Here is a 21590-nt window from a genome sequence, read left to right on the forward strand (position 1 = left end):
TTTGCCATTTCCTTCACCAAGAGACTTTGCCGCCCCCAGGGATCAACCCCCCGGCTCTTGCATCTCCTGCACTGGCAGGCAGATCTTTACCATTGCACCACCTGGGAAGCCCCCTGTATTGGAAGGTGGATTCTTAACCACTGGGCCACCAGGGAAGTCCTCTGGCATGCACATCTTAGTATTTGCTGGATCTCACCTGGGCACCCTACAGAGTGTCTATAATCTCTGCCTCAGCCACTAGCGAGTGCGTGCAGGCTTCTGAATGGTTTAGTGGAATGGATGTTTTTATTCTTTAGCTGCTGCCACTGGACTAGTTGCAGAAGCCCCCCACAGTTTCAGATCTAAAATTTTCTTTCAGACCCCAAGAAAAGCTTCTGAGTGTTGAGAAAACAATCATAGTGCCTCCTCTGGGTTCAGAATCCTACTGCGGGGGGGTGGGGGTGGGGCGGCAATCTAGAGATTCATCTATTTATTGAACATCTACTATGTGCTGGGCCCTGCCAAGGTGCTGGGAATAGAGTGGTGAAGAACACAGAAGACAAAGCCCTGCCTCTGTCAAGTGTAGCAGGGAGAAGACCAATACACAAATGAATAGATTATTTATTAAATACAGAGCCAGGAGAAGGGGTGGATGATAAGGAAGGAACTATTTTAACTATGGAATCAAGGCAGGGTCTCTCTGAGGAGGTGATCTTTCAGTGAAGACCAGCAGGAAATGAGAGTGAATTATGAGAAGATCTGGGGTAAAGTTGTTCCCTGGAGGACAGGGAGAGAATTGCTGTGCAAAGGCCCTGGGGCAGGACCATGCCTGGTGTGTTGAAGGAACAGCAAGGAGGCCTGAGTGGCTGGAGCAGAGTGAGGGAGAAGGAGGAAGAGGGGTGGACAGGGAGGGGACAGGGCTGGTTGTGCCAGGCTTTGTGAGCCCTGGCAGTACTTGGGCTATTACCCCTAGGGAGGTGGGAACCCTGTAGAGGGGCTGTGAGCAGAGGAGGGAACAGAGCCTGACTCAGGTGCTCATGGGTACCCTTTTGCCACTGCGGGCACTGGGGACCAGGTGGGAGTAACTGTGCTTGCCCAGGTGAGCAATGATGGGGCTGGACCAGATGGAGGCAGGGAAGGGGGAAGAAGTGGGTGGATTCTGGAGAGTTGTTTTTTTTTTTTTGTAAGAGCTGGTAGATTGGCCAAGCAGTGGGTGCAGGGTGGGGTTGAGAGAAATGGAGGATAACTCTCAGATCTCTGGCCTGCGCATCTGCAAGGACGGGGAAGGACAGACATGGGGACCCTTGTGTTAACATACACTAAGGTTTCCAGAAGCAAAGGAAGTGCTTCTCTGCAGGTTTTGGAGGAGGCCTCCTGGAGCTGGTGGCTCCGAAGTCAGCCTGTGGGTGTGATGTGGGGCTGGTGTCCCCTGCCACCAACAAGCCAGTGGCACAGCCTTTTCTCAGCCTCAGTTTCCCCATCTGTATAATGGGGATGGTAACAGAAGGCAGCAGTGAAATGAGTTAATATGTACAAAGCATTTAGAGCACAGCCAGCTATACCTTTGGGCTTAGATGGGGCTGGGGCTTTGCCCAGCTCCAAGCTCCACTGGGGCTCTTGGGGCAGAAAGGCAGATATTCACTAGAAGCCTCCAGTTCAAGATACAAAGGAGGCCTGGTTCACACACCAAGAAGCTGAAGCCCAGAGTGGTTAGGGCGCTTGATGCAGGCTGCACAGCCTGTGGCTCAGCATTCCTGGGCCCACACATCCTCCCCACCTTGCTCCTCTCTCTTCTTCTCTGGGCGTTTTCCACCCGCCAGGGCTGCCAGCTTTGGTTCTTGGTGGTTTCCAGACTCCCCTTGGCTCCAGCTTGGCACTCATCTCCCACCTCCACAGGCACTGAGTCCAGGGCCTGGTGCCAGGCAAGCCCGGGGAGGGGAGGGGGGTCTTGATAAGCACCCTCTGCTTTTACATCCAGGGTTCCCTCTGCTCCCTCCCCTCACCCTTCCCCCGATGCTTCCACTAATGATGGAAGTGGGACTGGAGGGAGTGAGCGAAATTATATACACACGAACATATAAAAATTAGTTTAGGATCTGGGCCAAGAACCACTTGCGCTTGGCCAGGCATTGTGGGTAATTCATCGCCGATTACCATAAAAGCCAGAGCCTGCTGACAGGCGGCCGCGGGGCTTTTGTTTAAGATTCTGATGAATATATAATCTCTCTCCTGCCTGGAGCCCGAGGTTCCCCACCACCATCCCCAGAAAGGGTGTCCCCAGGCTCCTGCCCACGGGGCTGCCAGCTCTGGCCTGCTTGGGAGCCAGGCTTGCCCTGGGTCCATTGGTGAGCCTGCCTTGGAGGAGCTAGGCTTGGTGTTCGATGCCCACTGCTGTCCCCAGTGATCCCTGGCCTGTAATACAGCCCCAGCCCTGGGCCCTGTTCCCTCAGGCCCTCATTCATCCACTTGGCACACATTTATTGGGCTCCAGCTGTTTGGCTGGCCCCGTGCGGGTGCTGGGATGCTACGGTGACTGAGATCAACGGGATCCCTGGCTTTTCAGAGTTGGAGGTCTGATGGATGAGTAGATAAGCATGTATTCATATTTAAAGATTCCTCATCTCTTGCCCAGGAGATGCAGATTAAAACAACAAGATCCATTTCTTGCCCATCCGCTTGGCAAAAATGTATGAAGCTTGATGATTTCCAGATTGGAAATGGGAGGGGGACCCCTGGGCGTCATCAGCAGGAGAATAAATCAGCATGGCTACTTCTCACCATCTTTTATTTTTATTTTCTGGCCAGCTAACACATACATGTGAGCTATAATGGAGGATGTACAGAAGAATACACAGGGGAGAGTCTCTCTACCACCACTCCCCTCCTATCTGCAGCTCTCCTCCCCTCTCCTTCACCAGAAGTAGCCACCAGTCTCCTGCTAGGACAGCTGTTGGTAGACTTTTTCTGTAAAGGACCAGATAGTAAATCTTTTCAGCAGTCTCCATCAATACTGTTCAGTGCTACTGTTGTAGCATGAAAGCAGCCAGAGACAATACGTGAATGAATGGCGCTGGCTGGGTGCCAATAAAGCTTTATTGACACAAACAGCCAGGGGGCCGGATTTGGTCCTTGGGTTGTAGCTTGTTGGCCCCTGCTCTGTATTAGCACTGTCTAGCAGAACTTTTGTACAATTTTAGAAACACTTTCTGGTGATAGCTTTCTAATAAAATAGCCTCTGGCCACATGTGCTGTTGAGCATTGGAAATGTAGCTAGTGCAAATGAAGACTCAACTTTTAAATTTTATTCCATTTTATTCCATTTAAATGTAAACAGCCACATGTGGCCCGTGGCCACAGTTTTGGACAGCACAGTTATCTAGACATCTTCAGTGAACATTCAGTAGGCAGGTAGATTTATGTTCCCTGGTTTAACCAAATGGTAGCATCTTTTAAAAGCTGTCCCATACTTTGGGGTTGTTTTTCCTCTCTCTTAAAAAAAATGTATCTTAAAAGTGATTTCATAACTATACAACTGGCTCTATCTTCCTTTTCACAGCTGTGATACTAGTCTCATAATACTAAAAGATGGCAATCTTTTGTGGCATTATTTGGTCCCTTGCACCACTATCTATTTAACCAATCCCCTATTGTTGGGCACTTAGGTTGTTTCAAGTCTTTTGCCATGAGGATTTTCTACACATGCCATTTCACGGGGATGTGTTTTTCAGAAAAACTCCTAGAAGTGATGTTAGCAGGTCCAAAGGGAAGGTGCAGACCCTCCAACTGCCCATCTCTCTGCACTGAGATGTGGAAGATGTGGACAGAAAGATTCACAGGCATTGGTCGAGACTGAGGAAGAAATAAAAAGTGGAGCCAACCTAGGTGTCCATCAACAGGGGATTGTAATAACCTTGTAATGGAAGATTATACACAGGAGGGGAAGTGTCTAGGGATGAGTGTGCTCAGTAGATACAGTGTCTTTTGAAAGAAGGAGGAATGCTGGGAAATGATACAAGATGATACAATTTCACAGAAGAAAAAACCACTCTGTATTCTGGTGTTACTTTTGGTCTGTAACTGCTTGGGAGAGATATGCAGAGATTGACACAAACCAGCAATGGAGGTTGCTTCTAGGAGCAGATAAGAGGGGCTCTCCCGTCCACAAAGCTTTGCATCTGCCACACACCAGCTGCTTCCTGTCCTCAGCGGGAGGAATTTGAAAGAACAAATCTCCTGCCCTCTTGCAGCTATCACTCCAGTTGGGGAGCCGGAGAATAAACAAAGCACAGATAAAACCCACATAAAAAGTCAGAGAGTGGTGGTTTGCTCTAAGGGGGAAAAATTCCAAGGGACTGGGGAGGGCCCAGAGAGTGGGAGGCAGAATTTTCAAAAGAGTGTCCCTGAAGACCTCACTGAAAAAGTGACATTTGAGAGGGACTTCCCCGGTTGTCCAGTGGTTAAGGCTCTGTGTTTCTAATACAAGGGGCGGGTTCGATCCCTGGCCTGGGAACTAAGAGCCCAGTGCCTGCCAGAAAAAAAAAAAAGTGAGATTTGAACAGAGGTGGTGAGGGAGACAGGTGGATTTTATAGGAAAGAGTGTTCCCAGCAGGCGAATGGAGAGTGCAAAGGCCCGGAGGTGAGATCTCCTGGGACAATTGCTGAGTCCAAACCCCTGCCTGCACCCCCTCCATCATGGCTCCCAGATGAGCACTGCTTGCTGGGGAATAATTAATTATTTTTAAAAAATATTTATTTATTTCTTTGGCTGCATAGGAATCTTAGTTGTCACACTTCAGGATTTTTAGTTGTGGTGCGTGGGATCTAGTTCCCTAACGGAGGGGTTGAACCTGGGCCCCCTGCGTTGAGAGTGCAGATTCTTAGCCACTGGACCCCCAGGGAAGTCCTGGAATAATTAATTATTAATCATAATACCTGATATATCTGGGAGCCAGAGGTCCATCTTTATGCCTCCCTGAGGCCACCAATCCCCGCCCACATGTGAGCTACAAAGTCACAGATGGGCTAGGTTCAAGATGCTACAAATTCCAGGACTGGGTGACCTCCAGTTAGGCAGGAAGAAGGGAAGCCAAGGCCTGGATGGATGGGTGGGGGCAAAGGGAGGAGGTGAGAACCAGCCTGTGTTCAAGTCCTAGTTCTGCCACTTTCTAGTGGTGAGAATATGAGCCCAACCTCCAGACCTTAGTTCCTCCAACTGAAAAATGGGGAGAACAGTAACCCCAGTCTTTGAGGTGATTCAGTGAGCTGCTTCATGGATGCCTGGCCCACAGGAAGAGCCAGGAGTAAGAGCCAGAGTGCTCATTGAGTGCCTACTCTGTGCCTGGCTTGGTCTAGAGTGCTTTCCCCCATTGTTGTTTGTTGTTCAGTCACTCAGTCGTGTCTGACTCTTTGTGACCCCATGAACTGCAGCATGCCAGGCTTCCCTGTGTTTCACCATCTCCCAGAGTTTGCTCAAACTCATGTCCATTGAGTCAGTGATGCCATCCAGCCATCTCATCCCCTGTCGTCCCCTTCTCCTCTTGCCCTCAATCTTGCCCAGCATGAGGGTCTTTTCCAATGATTCAGCTCTTTGCATCAGGTAGCCAAATTATTGGAACTTCAGCTTTGCCCCATACTAAGCCTTAAAGAGCATTCTGAAGTCTTGGAGAAGGGTGGGGTTGGGACCTGGGCCCAACCCCTGTCTAAAGATGTCACCTTGCCCCGCCTCCCAGTCACCCAGGACTTGAGAACTTGGGGAGCTGCCCAGGGAGGTCATGCCCACACCTGAGCTCATAGCTGGGTCAAGCAGGGACTCCAGCTCTGCCGTCCCATCCCCCTCATCAGCCCCCTGGCTCCTCAGGCTTCTCACCTGTGAGGTAGGACTTGGCCCGAGGTTCCTATTCCCACTTCTTCCCATTCAGTCCAGTGCCACTTAGATTTCTTCTCCCAGTTCCCCTCTTCCTTCACATCTTAGATATCACCTCCTCCTAGAAGCCCTCCCCACCCCCATGCCAGATGCACTCCTCATCACATCTCTGGTCTCTTAACTGCCAGAGCCCCCTGTCTGCCTCCCCTGTAGCCTGTGAACTTCCTAATGCTGGGCCAGGACTGCTTGGGTCATCTTGTGTCTCTAGTGCTCAGCCTGGAGCCTGGTATGCAGCAGGTGCTCTTTAAATGCATATGTGAAAGAATTGTTACGGAAGTATGATAATCGTTCATGCTACAATATGTTCATTCTTCACATCACATCCCCTCACCTTACTCCTCTAATCCCATCTCCCTCTCTTTCCCCAGAGCTTAGTGTATTCATTCCTACCACAGGACCTTTATAGTGCTGTGTCCTCTACTCAGAATTCCCTCCCCACCCCCATCTTTGCATGGCTGCCTCCATCTGTCTCCCTCCCTAGAAGAGAAACCCTGGGAGGTTGTCTGCCCTGGTTCCTGCTGCATCCCCAAAACTCAGAATAGGGTCTGGTACAGGATAGATGGCTAGGATTTCAGCAGTGACCAAGGCTGGGTCCCACCCTCATGAGGCAAGTCGGTCAAATGCTGCATGAAGCCCTGTCTTGGGCATCTCTCTGGCCAGTGCCTCAGTTTCTCTGATCATCAAAGGCCTTGACCCCACCAAAATCAGTCCCCAGCACCAAAAACCCAATTGTCCTCTGCACAGGTGGGGACACAGAGACCCAGAGAGGGGCAAGAACTTGCTAAAGGCCACACAGCTCCCTGGGGACTGAGATGGGACAAGAACCTAGGGCTCCTGCCTTCTCTGGGCCGTGAGTCTGAAAGTGAGGGACCTGCCACCAGGATGAGGCTTTTTGGGGGTGACCCATGGAGGAAGCATCTGGTGGCACAGAGCTACACGGACCAGCAGTAACTCTACTTTCAGTCAGTAACAGGTCAAGAAGAAAGTCTCAGTCGGGTACAGGGTGATCTTTAAAACCAATACCTGCCAATCTCTCCATAACCAAATCCCCTTGTGCTGCTGGGTTTAGCAACAGTATCCAGGGAAAATGGAAGAACTCGACGCGTAGTTTCATTGTAATAATTTTCTGGTGGCTTTCAAGGCTAGGCAGTTAGAGCTGTGCATTAGAGACTTAGTTTCTAAAGTAAATTAGTTTAAGAGAATGGCATGAGCCAGTTGAATGAAAGATTTAATGAGGGTTATTGGGATGTGGCAAAAGTCGGGAACAAGACTGAAGATTTGAGGGGGAAATGCCATACACATCCCCACTGGGGACCTGGCGGGTACAGAGGCAGGATGAGGATGTGGCCAGATATATTAAGGCGGCCAGAGCTGGTTCAAAGTGGGCCATGGGGTGCCTGGCAGGGGTGCTACCCCTGCCACCCCCACCTCTGACTGAGTCAGCACATTGGCACCTGGCTGCAGAGTGGAGTCTGGCTGTGGTTGGAGCAGCTTTTCACAAATTTCTGCCCTCGGGACCAGAGCAGCAGCCCCCAGAGGGTGCTTGGGGTGGAAGCCAAGTAGACCCAAGTTCAGATTGAGCTGTGTGGATTTGTGGCTGTAGATGGTACCTGCTGACCTCTGCCAGTGCTGTACATCAGCCCCTCCAGACTTTGCAAGGCCTCTTAGCCATTAGTTTATTCTTTCATTCAGAAACCTTTTATTGAGTGCCTACTGCATGCCAGGCACTAGGACCCAGCAGTGACTGAAACTGACCTGGCCTCACCCTCCCAGTTCCCACCACTTCCAGCAGAGCTGTCCACAGAACTTTTTGTGCTGAGAGAAATATGTGATGTCTGTGCCAGTCCTGTGGCCACGAACCACACTGGAAACACAGTTGGTGTGACCGAGGAACTGGTTTTTGAATTTTGTTTAATTTTTTAAAATTTTAATTTAGTCACATATGACTGGTGGTTCCTTATCAGACAGCACAAATCTAGACAGTAAATGAGAAGTAGATAAATTTCAGATGAAAATAAGTGCCCCCCCCAAGAAAAAAAAAGCTAGAGAATGAATATGTGATAAAGGCTGACGGAGGTGGTACCTGAGTGGCAGTGATCAACCATGGTGATCAGTTCTTCTCTGAGGATGCAATGTTTGAGGAAGACCTGAGTCGACAGAAGGAAACAGCTGTGAAAATGTGGGGGAAGGGTGTTTCAGACAGAGGAAACCAGTATGTGCAAAGGCCCTGGGGCAGGACTGTGCCTGGGGAGTTGGAGGAACAATGAGGGGGCCCGTGGCTGGAGAAGAGTGAGCGAGGGGGAGAGAGGGAGGAGGAGAGGGCAGGGAGGGGACAGGGCAGGTCCTGAAGGGCCTTGTAGGCAGCTGGGCAGGACTTGGGCTTTTGCTGGAGGGAGGTGGGAGCCTAGAGGGTTGGAGCGGAGGAAGAATGGGAGCTGATTCAGGTACTTACTGGCGCCCTCTTGCTACTGTGGAGGGGGACAGATTGTGTGGAGTAAAGGGTAGAGCTGAGGAACCAGGACAGGGGTGACTGGTCCAGGTGGGTACTGATGAGGGCTAGACAGGATGGGAAGGGCATCTGGAGAGAGACTTGAGAGCATTTCCAGACCAGCAGCACATGGTGGTGAGGGAAGGAGAGGAGTCAGAGTCAGTCCCTGGGTTCTAGCCCGAGCCTCTGGAAGGACAGAGCTCCCATCCGCTGAGCAGGGAAGGACACAGGGAAGAGCAGGTTTGCTGGACCCAGCTGCACCTGAAAGCATCCCGGCTTTTTCCAGGAGGGGATGGTAGTTAGGCCTGGGGCAACCAGAAGATGAAAAAGGCAGATGAGGAGGTGCTGCGTACCTGTGGCAGGTAGCGTGCTCACTGTGGTGTGACTGGCAGGCAGAAACGGCGCCAGGGCCATGATGCCAGTGTGGGTGAGGCGGACACCGGGCTGGTCGACACACGCTTGCTGCCCCAGGGCATGAATGCTGAGCTGGGTGGGGAGGGGCCCATTGGGCAACCTGGGGCCCGGGAGCCCCAAAGCCTGAGAAAGCAGGAAGCTGCCCAACCAGTTTCTCTCTTGCTCCCAAAGCCAAGTGCGTGGAGTTTGGTGGTTGCCCTTAAATGAAATTTTCAGAAATTTTGGTCCCAAATGTGAAGTCAGGGAAATGATTGGGAGTGGGGGGTCCTGCCTGAGAATGTCCAGGGTGCAGTTTTGTGGGGTTTTTTAAATATTTATTTATATGGCTACATTGGGTTTGGCAACCCACTCCAGTATTCTTGCTTGGAGAATCCCATGGACAGAGGAGCCTAGTGGGCTATAGTCCAGGGGATCACAAAGGGTCAGACACGACCAAGGTGACTTAGCACAGCACATCGGGTCTTAGTTGCAGCACGCGGGGTCTTCGCTGCGTCATGTAGGATCTTTAGTTGCGGCACACGGACTCCTCTAGTGTCTTGCGGGCTCAGTAGCTGAAGTGAGTGGACTTAGTTGCTCTCAGCATATGTGGGATCATCCCAGACCAGGGGTCGAACCTACGTTCTCTGCATTGCAATGCAGATTCTTAACCACTGGGCCACCAGGGAAGTCCCCAGGGTGCAGGTTTACCTGGGTGGGCACATCAGGGCAGGTCTCAAAGGTTTTTGACCATCCCAAGGGACTCACCCTCTTCTTGGAAATGAGGGATGTCACAGCTTGGTCTGACTAGGTCCTTTTCTGTTGTTTATACTGGAGAACGAGTGAAGACCTGTTAAACTCTGCGGGCTGGACCCTGGCAGATGATTTCATAATGGTGATCTCTGTGTACCCATCTGAGAAAGACCAGAAAGAGGCAATCAGCCTCAGGGACTTTGTACTCGCTGCTCCTCGCCTGAAACTCTTTTCCCATAGCAGTTTGTCTGTCAAGGTCTTTCTGAGAGGTTTCCCCAGACCCCTCCATCTTTCTAGAGCCTTACACTTCATTTTGTTTTCTTTTTCCAACCTCTCAGTACTTCTGGCCTTATGTTAGTGATGATGTTTGTTTCTCGGTGCGTATCTATCTCTTCCTCTTATCTGTGAGCCACGGGGGTGGGGCCGGGTAAGGGGATGGGGGGGTGCTGTTTGTCCTACTGCTGTGTCCTCAGTGACCCAGCACACAGTAGGTGCTCAGTAAGTGTTTCTGGAAAGAATGAATGAAAATGACCACATGCTAACCGTTCTTCTCCAGGAGAGGGGTGGATTGTGGGCAATTTTTATTTTCTTCTTCATGCTGATTTCCCCTAATTTTCTGCTGCACGAGCCTATTTTATAATTAGAAGAAAAGTTATTTTGAAAAAAAATTACCCCCCAAATGTCCCAGCTGCATGAGCTGACGTGATTTAGCCCCAGGCTGCATCCCAAGGACAGCGGCCTCCTGTGTATATAGAGAGGATGTAGCAACTGATTTGTGGGCTCCCGCCTGGGGTCAGCCCTCAGGGGCACTGGGTGGGCCGAGCAGTCAGGGAAGCTTCCCGGAGGTGGCAGCTCTAGCCTTCAGCGTGTTCAGGCCAGAGTGCTCAAGGTAATCATCCTGAGTCCCTTCATTAACTTGCACCCCTTTATCCTTTGCAATCCTTTAGAAAACGTCCTTGGCTCTGCCTTCATAATCTATCCAAAATGTGCCCACACCCCTCCCCACCCCACCCTGCTGCCCCACTTCTCTGCATCTACCTGATCAATTCCCTCATTGCTTGTCTGAACTAGTGCAGTCACCTCTGCCCTGATTCTCCGGCTCCCCCCCCACCCCCAGTCTGTCCTCCATGCAGTAGCCACAGGATATCTGGGAATACCTGAGTCAGATCCCACCTTTCCTCTGCCTACAGCCCTCCTGCATGCCCACCTCCTTCAGGGTAGCCTAAGGCCCTGCATCAACCTGCCCTTTTCCCCTCACTGCCTCCTTCTCTCCTCCTTACTCACTCTGCTCCAGCCACAGGGGTCTCTTTGCTGTCCCTCCACCATGCCAGAGACTGTTCTGCCCCAGGGCCTTTGCATGTGCTGTACCCACTGCCTGGATCACTCCTCTTAAACACCTCCTTCGGGTCTTACTCACATGTCACCTCCCCACTCCCTTCCTTGTTGTTCCCTCCCTCAGTCCTGTCCAACTTTGCAACCCCATGGACTGTAGCACACCAGGCTTCCCTGTCCTTCACTATCTCCCCGAGTTTGCTCAGATTAATGTCCTTTGTGTCGGTGAAATGATGCTATCTAACCATCTCATCCTCTGTCGCCCCCTTCTTCTCCTGCCCTCAGTCTTTCACAGCATTAGAGTCTTTTCCAGTGAGTTGGCCCTTTGCATCAAATGGCCAAAGTATTGGAGCTTCAGCATCAGTCCTTCCAGTGAATATTCAGGGTTGATTTCTTTTAGACTGTTCAATGTTGATTTCCCACTCCCTGACCCTCCTATTTAATACTGCATCCCACCCCACATGTCCCCTCTTCCCTCACTTTGTCCATCTTTTTTTTTCCACTTGGCCACACCGTGAGGCAAATGTAGGATCCTAGTTTCCAGAACAGGGAACTAGACCCAGGGCCCCTGCATTGGAAGCATGGAGACTTAACCACTGGACCATCAGGAAAGTCCCTACTTTGTTCATCTTCATAGCACTTAGCACCAACTACCCTAGTGTATTTTCTTTCTTTCCTTTCTCATCCACTGCTTGCCCTGGAGCGTCAGGATCATGAGGGCAGAGATCCTGCTCAGTCTTGGTCACTGCTCCATCTCCAGTGCCTCCAGCCAGGCCTGGCACATCGTAGGAACTTCCCTGGTGGTCCAGTGGCTAAGACTTCATGCTCACAATACAAGCAGCCTGGGTTCGATTCCTGGTCAGGGAACTAAGATCCCATGTGCTGCAACTAAGACCTGCTGCAAATAAATTCATTAAATAAATAAAAAGAAACATTTTTAAAAAGAGGGCAGATAGGGAGTTTCCTGGTGATTCAGTGGCTCAGACACCACGTTCCCAATGCAAGGGGCCCAGGTTCCATCTATGGTCAGGGAACTGGATTCCACATTCTGCAACTAAAGATTCCACATAATGCAACTAAGATTTGGCATAGCCAAATAAATTTAAAAATGGATAAATAAAAAAAGGGTGGATGAAGACCCCTGCTTTGGGACGAGGGCACCTCACAGTGTAGCATCTTGGCGAGAATGTAGAACTTGGAGGGGATCCTCTTCTGGGTAAGAACCTAGCCTGGCTGTTGCAGAAATGTTTGCTTGAGAACCTGCTGGGTGCTGGGGACCCGACTCAGGGCACACACTGTGATCGAGGCAGAGACAAACCCAGCCCTGTCCTCTGAGGTCACAGTCTGGTGGGAGAGACAGACCCGTGTCCAGACAGTTGACATATGGGATGATCAGAGCTGTGATGGAAGTAGGGGTGGGGGGTTGTTCAGGGCATTGAGCAGACAGGGCCTCCCAGCTGAGGGAGGCCAGATGCAGGGCTTGTCTGGCTCCACCTCTACCTAGGGGGTGGCTGTGTTCCCACCCCACTGTAGTCACCTCCTTCACCTGGAAGCAAGAGGTCATTTCCAGGGAGACACGGGCAAGGGCACAGACAGGGTAGTCCCTTCCTGGGAGGGGGTGGCACGTCCACAGCCACCATCCCCTGAGGCTTGGGCAGCCCAGAGACAGGCATTTCTGCCCCAGGTCACCCAGCCTGATGACGTGGATTCATCGGGTGCCTGTTGTGTGCCTGCTTTGTATTTCGGACAGGAAAACCAAGGCCCGGAATGGTGCAGGTTCTTGCTTGAAGTCATGTGGATTCAAACCAGGGTCTGCATGAGCCCTTGGCCTGGACCATCAGCCTGTAGATGCAAGCAAAGCATGCTCCTGGGGACATTCTCTGAGGGCCCACTGTGTGCCCTACCACACCGGGGTAGGGGGGAGGTTCTGCTGCTTGATTCCACACCCATGTCGACCCAGAGCACCTCCTGTGTGCTTCCCACAAGGTGCTGGGTTTCCAGGTGTCTGTCCCACCTCTATGAAGCATCAGCTATGGGCCTCCCAGGGTTATGGGGAGAGGAGGTGTCAGAGTATTTCTCATTTAGCAGCACCTACTATGTGTTCCATATAGAAGGGGCAGGTGGAGAGTTTGCCTGTAGATGTTCAGAGTGCTTACTATGTGCCCTGTGTTTTGGAGACTCCAGTGCATGGCTTTCCAATGCATGGCTCCCCAGTGCTAGGGGAAGTGGAATTATATGCTCTGTTTTGCAAAAGCAGGGCCCGAAAACGGGCAGATCACCTAGGGAGGGTGCATTCGGTGCTGGGGAGAGATGGGGGTAGACCTAGCAGGGCATGGATGGGCAACCTTGGAAAGTGAGTAGTCCAGGTCCCTAGCAGAAGGGCCCACAGTGGGGCCCTCGGGCTCCCACAGCTGCCTGTGCACCCCTCCATCACAGCCCATGTTCTTTGTCCCACTGGGCAGTGAGCTTCTAGAGGCTGGGACCTGTCTGTCTCAGCTCTGCTGTTTACCCCTGGGCTTTACCTTTGTAGTGATTTGTCATTTTCTGGCTCCAGGCCTTCTGTAGCATCGTGGGTAAGGGTGCTTAGCTGCTGGACCCAAACTTTGGTTCGAATCCCTGCTCTTCCTGACCTTGGTCATTTCTCTCTGTTCCTCCCTAACCCCTTCGGAAAATGGGGATGATTGACGGTGGGGTGATGTGAGTCGTCACCAGGCCTGGCGTATACTTAGATCTTGATACACGCTGGCTGTGGGAGTCGTCCTGACCCATTGGGATCAGTGGTGGAATTCTCCTGGAATGGGATCAGCTGGGGGAACCGGCCCCCTGCAGCGGCCCATGGTCTCTGTCAGGCTTCTTTCCCCTCCCTGACCACTTCCCCAAGCTCCTAGGACCTACTGGGCCTCCGAATTCCCGGCCTCTCCCTCGGAGTTTTCAAACCCGCACTGGGGCAGCAGCGCCGGCCGGGATTGGCTGCCTGGGTGGGGCCACCCCCTCCTTCCCCACCCCCCTGCCCTGTCTTCCCCTCCCCCTCCAGATCGGGTGTCTCGAGCTTGGCACGGTGGCCCCATCTGTTTCCAATCTGGCCCTGTGCTCTCCGCCCCCTCCCCAGGGTTGTGGCTCGGTTGGGGGCCTGTGCCATAGTGTTCCCGTTCGCCGCCCCCCAAACACCCCCAGCCCCCTACTGGACTCCCAGCAGGAGGGAAGCCTCTTTGTGCCCGCGCCCCTCCCCCACCCTATGGGCTTCTGTGTTCGTAGGGGGCGCGGCCTCTGCCATCCAACCCAGACTGGGAGGGGATTTTCTGCCCCTTCTTCGACTCCTGTATTTGGGTCTGTTTGGGGCGCCCTCTCTGACGCCCTGTCCAGCATCCAGTCCCTTTATCCGTTGCTATGGCCACGATCAGCTCCTGGAAGGGAGAGAGGAGCAGGGTAGGGGGCGCCCTCTGGCATCTGGCCTTCAAAAGGGAGGTTCTTGAGCTGTGTCCCTTGGGGCGCCCCCTCGGGTTTGTGCACACTGCGGGAGGGGGGCACACGGTGCCCTCCTTGGGGGCCTCCGGGCACAGGACCCCCATCCACGGAGGCTTCCAGTGCCCGCAGATCTGGCTCCCAACTGGTCCCCCCGCCCTACTTCCGGCCGGGCCCCGCCCAAGGTTTGCTCCGGAGCCCCCTCCCCGGGCCCGCCCCCTGCCGGCTCCGCCCATGGTCCCGCCCCGCCCCGCCCCCAGGCCGAGCTCTCTGGGCCTCAGCCTCTCTGAGTACTCGCAGCGCGCGGCGCTCCGGGCGGACCCAGGGAAGGGCTGCAGCCGGCCCGGCCGAGGCAGCGCGGGGCCCGGGCCCCGATCTCTGAGCCTCAGGGTGAGTGCGTCTGGACCCCCTTCCACCTCGAGGCTCAGTCTGCGCTGGGCCTTGTCTCTTTCTTCGTCCCTACTCAGGCTCCCGAGACGGGGGCGGTGGGGGGGGTACCCTCCGGGTTCCCTCCACACCCCCGCTGCGTGTGGTCTGGCCTGGTTACCCACCAGGGACACCTTGAGCCCACCACTGCCTGGCACGCCTCCGCCATTCAGACCGGTTGGTCTATTACTTTGGAAAACTCCAGACCGTTATGATCTGTGGGGTCCCCTCCCCCGCCTGGCCCCCAGCCCGACCTCCTCTCCCACCTCCTGGGGGTGGAGCCAGGCCCCGGCAGCCTTCGCTCCCAGCCGGGGCGGAGGGGGTGCTCTGATAGCGGGCTTCTGATAGGGGGCTTTGGCATCCTTCCCGCTGGGGACTCTCTCCTTTCTGCAGAGGAGGTGACAGAACTTCGGGGATGGGATGGGGGTGGGGGCGTAAGTGGCTGGGATCCCTGCTCTTGGCCACTCCCCAAAACTCCCAGAAAGTTTTCCTCTGTCTGTTTGTCCCTGCGCCCCTCAGGCCTATGGACTCCAGATTTATTCTCTGCGTCTTGGTGGCTTTAATAAACTGAGGGGTCAGGCAAGTATATCAGCTCCCACCGACCCTCTCTCCATTCCTGTCTCCTTGTCCCTAAGTTACCACGCCTCTGGATCCTCCCCCCCCCCGTTTTGTTTTAATTTTTGAATTTTATTATTGAAGTATAGTTGCTTTATGGGGGCTTCCCAGGTGGCTCAGTGGTAAAGAATCCACCTGCCAAATAGGAGACTTGGGTTTGATCCCTGGGTTGGGAAGACCCCCGGGAGACGGAAATGGCTACCCACTCAAGTATTCTTACCTGAGAATTTTCATGGACAGAGAAGCCTGATGGGCTATAGTCCATGGGTCGCGGAGTTGGACATGACTGGCTGACTAAAACAACAAACATAGTTGCTTTGCACTGCTGTGTTGGACACCCCCCCCCCCTTATTGCCTAGAGAGTCCTGCTTCCCAGATTCCTACCCAAGAGGGGCTTCCTGGGGGAGGGGGCAGCCCTGTGGGGGGCTGGCCCAGCCCTCCAAGCCCTGCCTGCCCCTCGTTGAGCCTCCCCTCCATCTCTTAATGCTTGAGCAGTTTCCCTACACCCAAGAGCGAATGTCAGGGCTGTGCCCATGTCGGCTGACATGGTGGCTTCTTCTGGCCTCAGTTTCCCTCTCTGAAAAGGACGTGAACACAGGAGTGGCGTGGGTCAAATGGAGCCAGGCATTAAGTAGGCATCTAATAAACGCACATTCCTAGAGTGGGGAGAAGAGTCCCATCCTGGAGGTTGATAGGTCTGTGACAGGAGTAGAGCTATGATGGGAGACACTGGTACTGGGACAGTCCAGAGGGGGCTGTGATCCTGCCTGGGGTATCCAGGAAGGCTTCCTGGAGGAGGTGACAGCTCCACTGAGACCTGAGGATGGGTGTGAAGGCTGAGGTTGGATGGAGAATGAGGAAAAGGTGTGCTGGGTGGAGGGAACATTGTGCACAAATATCCCTGTGTGAGCCAGAAGGTGATGAGTAGGGACACCCACGGGGCAAACAGCGCTTGCAGTGTGATGTGATGGAGTCGGCTATTCTGGGTGGCTGAGGTTAGGAGTCTAGATTTGAATGGACTTTGATGGAAACCATGGAAGGTTTTAGAGCAGAGGAGGGGCAGAGTCCAACACAGCTACTTCCAGCCCCAGGGTTGAGGGTCAGGACTGGGCAGAGGATGGGTCCCCTGACAAGTCCAATCTCAGCCTGGGATGAGGAGGTCTGTGGCTACGGCTTGAAGGATGAGTTGACAAGTGGGCCTCCTGGAAAGAAGACCTGTATTAGGAAAGGCCCAGAGGCCCGAGGCAGAGCAGTGCGTTCTGAGAACCATGCAAAGAGGGAACAGGGCAGGCCCAGGACACCGAGTAGAGGCGCTGGGGAGCCCGGCAGGTGTGAGCAGGGCAGGGGTGCACCCAGATCTTGGTGTTCCAGGCTCCCACATGAAGCCGGTGTGGGGGACATGCTGGCAGGAGCCATCCTGGCAATGTAGCCCCACAGGGAGTGTGGACTCTGAGCTTGATTGCGAGCCGGTCTCTGGCCTCAAATCTTAGCCCAGCCCTTGGTGTGTGACCCTCAACGTGCGGCTAGCACTCTCTGAGCCTCAATTTCCTCCTCTCTCAAACAGAAGGAAGCACAGGGAGCACTTGAAAGGGCTGGGCATGTGGAGGGGACACTCATTACTCCCTCTGAGACTGGGCCTGGCTCCCTGGATGCCCTGCCTGTCCATTCCTGGCTGTAGGGACCCTTGGGGACAGCTTTCAATACAAGCCGATGGTCAATTAAAGGCAGAACCCTGGGCCCTGCTCCTGACCCATTCCTGGAAGGTAGCAGGGCCAGCCTCACCTTGCCCCACTCCCTGTTTCCCCTTGGGAGGACATTGAGGCCCCAGGAGGGATGGGGCCTCAGCTGGAGCCACGTGGAGCCCACCAGGGGCTGCAGAGGCAGAGCTTGGACCCCGCTTCACCCTTTGGGGACGCAACCCAGAGAGACTGGAGGTGGGAGGCCGGAAGGCCCACCCTCAAGGGGATCTGAGGCCCTGGGAAAGGGGGTCCAGACTGCAGGAAAGTTCCTGGGCCCAGAAAGGAGGCAACAGAGCCAGAGAGATATGGGGGGGCGGAGTGGGTGTGATAACCATGAGACTGCATCCCTGAGGGACTTTTCCTTAATAGGGACAAGCTACCCAGCCTTCCCTCTGCCTGGCTTTGGGAAATCCCTGAGGGTCAGGGTTGCACAGATGAGCCCCCTGGTCCCGAGGACGGCCCAGACCCAGAGGCAGGGCAGGGAGAGGCAGCAGGGAGTCCTCAGGCCCCCAGGAGACCTTGCCTCGTGAGGGTGACACAAAGCCTATTTACTGCCCAGTCCTGGTCATAATCACCCTTTTATGCTCCCTGCTGTGCGTGGGTACACAAAGCTGGCTCCAGGATCGCGTGACCTGCGCCCCAGCGCCCGACTGGAATGGGTGCCTGCTCACCCACTCTGAGCAAGGCCTGGGAGCCCCTAGAGGTCATCCAGCAGCACCAGGCCCAGAGAGGGTCATCCATTTTCCCAAGATCACACAGCAGCTAGGGAAGGACACAGTCCTGTGTCGACATGGACTGTGGAACCAAGGCCCCGCCCAGCTGAGGGGCTTTAGCAGAGTCTCCATTCCTCTGTGAGCCTCAGTTTCCCTATCTGTGCAGGTTGAGCACCCACTGGTGCCCAGCTGCTGGGCGTGGATGGTGGACAGCTTGGCGCCTGGCACAGAGGCGGGCAGGAATCCACCCTGGGCCCTGGGTTCCTTGTCCAGAGGCCGCTCCCTCCCCTCCTCTCCTCCTCCGCATGCTGTGCCCAGGCTCATTGGCCACACAGGTTATTTCCTGTGACTCTCATGGGTGGCTGTTCCCTTCTTAATGGCCATGCCATCCTCCAGGACCTTGGGGATCTCGCTGTGTCATGCTGCCCCAAACTCCTACCTCAGTTTCTCTTTCTCAGCCATGGTGGGGCTGGTGACCCAGGCTGCTTTATGTGTGATGGCCATAGAGGAGGCTTGGCGTGGTGCCAGTCTGGCCACGTCCTCTTCCCCCTGCTCAGAGCCCCTGAGGCCTCCTTGCCACCACTCTGCCCTAATCTCTCCCCATCTACTCCTTGCCCTTCTTCATGCTATTCCCTTCTGTGGAGACACCCACCCCCATTCTGCTTCCCCCTTTAATTCTCAGCCAAGTAATCACGTGTGTGTGTGTGGTAAGTCACTTCCGTCGTATCCTACTCTTTGCAACTCCATGTACTGTAGCCCGCCAGACTTCTCTGTCCATGGGATTCTCCAGGCAAGAATACTGGAGTGGATTGCCATGCCCTCCTCTGGGGGATCTTCCCGACCCAGGAATCGAACCCACATCGCTTACGTCTCTTGCATTGGAAGGCGAGTTCATATTAACATCTGGAGGTGGTAAGGTCCAGGCAGTGGACATAGCACATGCAAAGGTCCTGGGGCAGATGTGTTGGAGGAACTGTGCTGGGGGACCCCTGTGGCTGGAGCGGAGTGAGTGGGGTGGGTGGGTGGAGGAGGTCCTGCAGGTCCTTGTGAGTGGTGGGGAGGACTTGGACTTTTACCCCCAAAGGAAGGGGCATGTGACCTGACTTGGGTGCTCACTGGCGCCCTCTGGCTTCGAGGGGAGGGCAGACAGAGCAGGAGACATGGCAGGTGGTGACAGCATTGGTCCAGGTGAGCAATGATGGTGCTGGACCAGATAGAGACAGAAGAAAGGGTAAGAAGTAGACAGACTCAGACTAGACTTTGAAGGCAGAGCCAACAGGATTTGTTTATCTTCTCCCCTGACCCCTTGTAGAAGACCCCCACACCTGGGTCTTGCAGGAAGCCAGAGGAAGGGGGAGAGCCAGGGGCTTTGCTATAGCAAGATCCTTCAGGGAAGGTGGGGGGCCTGAGAGACCCTGGAACTTGGAACCTTCTGTGTTCTGTCTGATCCTCTCCCACCCACATTCCTGCCCCAGGCCTTGAAAGCCCCCAGTGCTCTGTCCCCCTCCCCTCCCAGCAGGCTGGACTGGCCTCTTTGGGGGAGTCAGGAACTGATGGCCCGGCCCTGCCTGGGCCTGGATCAGCCCCATCCTGCCCAGTCATTGAGAAGGCGTGGGCCCAGCGGGTAATTAGGGGCCTCCCAGTTTAGAAGGTGGCTGCCCTTGGTTCCCATGGGGCGTGAAAGGGGGCGGGGGAAGCGTTGTGGCCAGGGCCCTTCATGCAAGTGACCCCTACCTGTGCCAACTTGTATTGGAGGTGAGTAGACAGGAACTAGGAGGTCACCCCCACCTTACCCCCATGCCAGGGGGACCTGGCAACCCTGGGTTTGGCAGTCTGTGTTGCTGTGCTGCCTTGGTTTCCCTGAGGCTCTGTGCAGACCTGACCTGCCGATCCAACTGGTCTGGGCCAGAGCCCCACCCTGTCCCCCAGATGGGGCTGAGCCTATGTGCATCTGTGGGTGGTGTCAGCTGCTGTGGTCACCCTGGCTGCAGCTGGCCATGGGCCATTTCTCCAGCTAGGGCCTTCACCATCCCCATCAGTTACTTTTGCTCTTAAAGGGCCTGTAGAGGGATTACCAGGGGAGGTGGCTGGCTCCAGGCTTCCATTTCCCCATCTGCGCATCCCAGACCAGTTGGGTCGCAGTGTATGTCTGTGGTCTGACTGTGCGCGTGCCTGTCTGTGTGTGGATGAGGGGGGCTCTGACTGTGCGTTTCTGGGTGTATGTTGTCTGGATGAGTGCAAACTCAGTCTACTGACTGCCTGTCTCTGTTGCCCCACTGTGTGCCCACATCTGACTCTGGGGGCTGTGTGTTTTCGCCTGCCATGTCCCATGGAGCTCGCATCTGCCTCCATATTCATGTTTGCCCACAACCCAGCTGTGTGTGTATATTGCCTACGTGACCGTGACCTTGTGTGTACGTGTCTCACCTGGCTGTGGATCTGTGATCATGGCGTGGACCTGTGTCTGCCTCTTATCTGACTGTTTATATGTGCTGTCAGCCCCATTGCAACCCTGTGTCTGGAGCCTGATTTTGTGCCTGTCCCTGTGCCTGTGGTGAGTGTTATTGGCCTGACTACAAAGAATTGATGCTTTTGAACTGTGGTGTTGGAGAAGACTCTTGCGAGTCCCTTGGACTGCAAGGAGATCAAACCAGTCAATCCTGAAGGAAATCAATCCTGAACATTCATTGGAAGGACTGATGCTAAAGCTCCAATACTTTGGCCACCTGATGCAAAGAACTGACTCGTTAGAAAAGACCCTGATGCTGGGAAAGAAGGGGACAGGAGGAGGGCAGGAGGAGAAGGGGACAACAGAGGATGAGATGGTTGGATGGCATCACCGACTCGATGGACATGAGTTTGAGCAAGCTCTGGGAGTTGGTGATGGACAGGAAGAGTCAGACACAACTGAGCAACTGAATTGAACTGATGCATGCAGACCCATCTCTGTCACCTGACTGTACATCTGTGATGGTGTCTGGTCTCCCTGTCTGTGATCTGACTGTGTGTCCAGGTCTGTCTGTGACCTGACTGTGTGCAAGCAGCCTCCATCTCTGTCTGGTCTCACTGTGGTCTAATTGTGTGCCTGTTGAGCCCCCCAGCCCCCACTCCTCTCATCCTGACTTCTCCACTCTCCACCCTGGACCATGACCCGGCCACCACCAGCCTAGCCTTCCCCTGGGGCTGCTCTGGGGCTGGGCGAGGTGACCGCAGCTGGGTATTTTGGGAGCCAGAATCACGGGGGCCGCCCCATCATTACGTGGCACCCATCCTTGTGGCCATGGCCTGGACCCACCCAGGGCACGGCCTCTCCCTGTCCCTCTCTTGTGCCCTGGCTAGGGAGGGCACTGGGGAGGGGGCTGTCCCAGGGTTTGGGTCCCGAGAAGGACCCTTCTGCCTTAGCAGAGGTTGAATTCCCGTGGGAGAAACAGACACTGGCGATACACATTCGCATTTGACTTGCAAACTGGGATAAATGCCGTGGAGGATGAGCTCAGTCGTCTCTGAAGCCGTGGGATGTGGCGTGGGGGTGGGGGCTGACCTGTGAGAGGCAGGGAGGGCTTCCGGAGGAAGCGACAGTGAAACAGACCTGTCATGCAGCAGTTGGGGTGGGGGGCAAACAGCATTCCCGGCAGGGAACATAGTATCAAAGGCTCAGAGGTGGGGTTGAGCTGGGGCTGTGTGGCCACACCTCCCGAGGGAGGGGGCAGATCAGCAGGAATGGCTTCCTCTGGGGGTCACAGGAGCCATAGGTGTTGGAGCAGGGCAGG

General features: G+C 54.4%; 1 protein-coding gene across 6 annotated transcripts in view; it reads left to right on the forward strand.

Annotated features, from left to right (window-relative positions):
• PTPRS (protein tyrosine phosphatase receptor type S) overlaps positions 1-21590 on the forward strand; it is a 110156-nt gene that overhangs the window by 21737 nt on the left and 66829 nt on the right. The window contains exon 1 of one of the 6 annotated variants that reach the window (XM_081499618.1): positions 14564-14717. The exons of 4 other annotated variants lie outside the window; for them this stretch is intronic. The gene's annotated coding sequence lies outside the window, so the exon portion shown is untranslated. Of the gene's footprint in view, positions 1-14563; positions 14718-21590 lie in introns of those variants that run through there. One more of the 6 variants, XM_081499621.1, reaches the window with a different exon arrangement.

This window comes from Giraffa tippelskirchi, chromosome 6 (genome assembly GCF_054371585.1).
Source record: "Giraffa tippelskirchi isolate mGirTip1 chromosome 6, T2T-mGirTip1v1.2.pri, whole genome shotgun sequence".
In the NCBI taxonomy this organism is placed as follows: domain Eukaryota; kingdom Metazoa; phylum Chordata; class Mammalia; order Artiodactyla; family Giraffidae; genus Giraffa; species Giraffa tippelskirchi.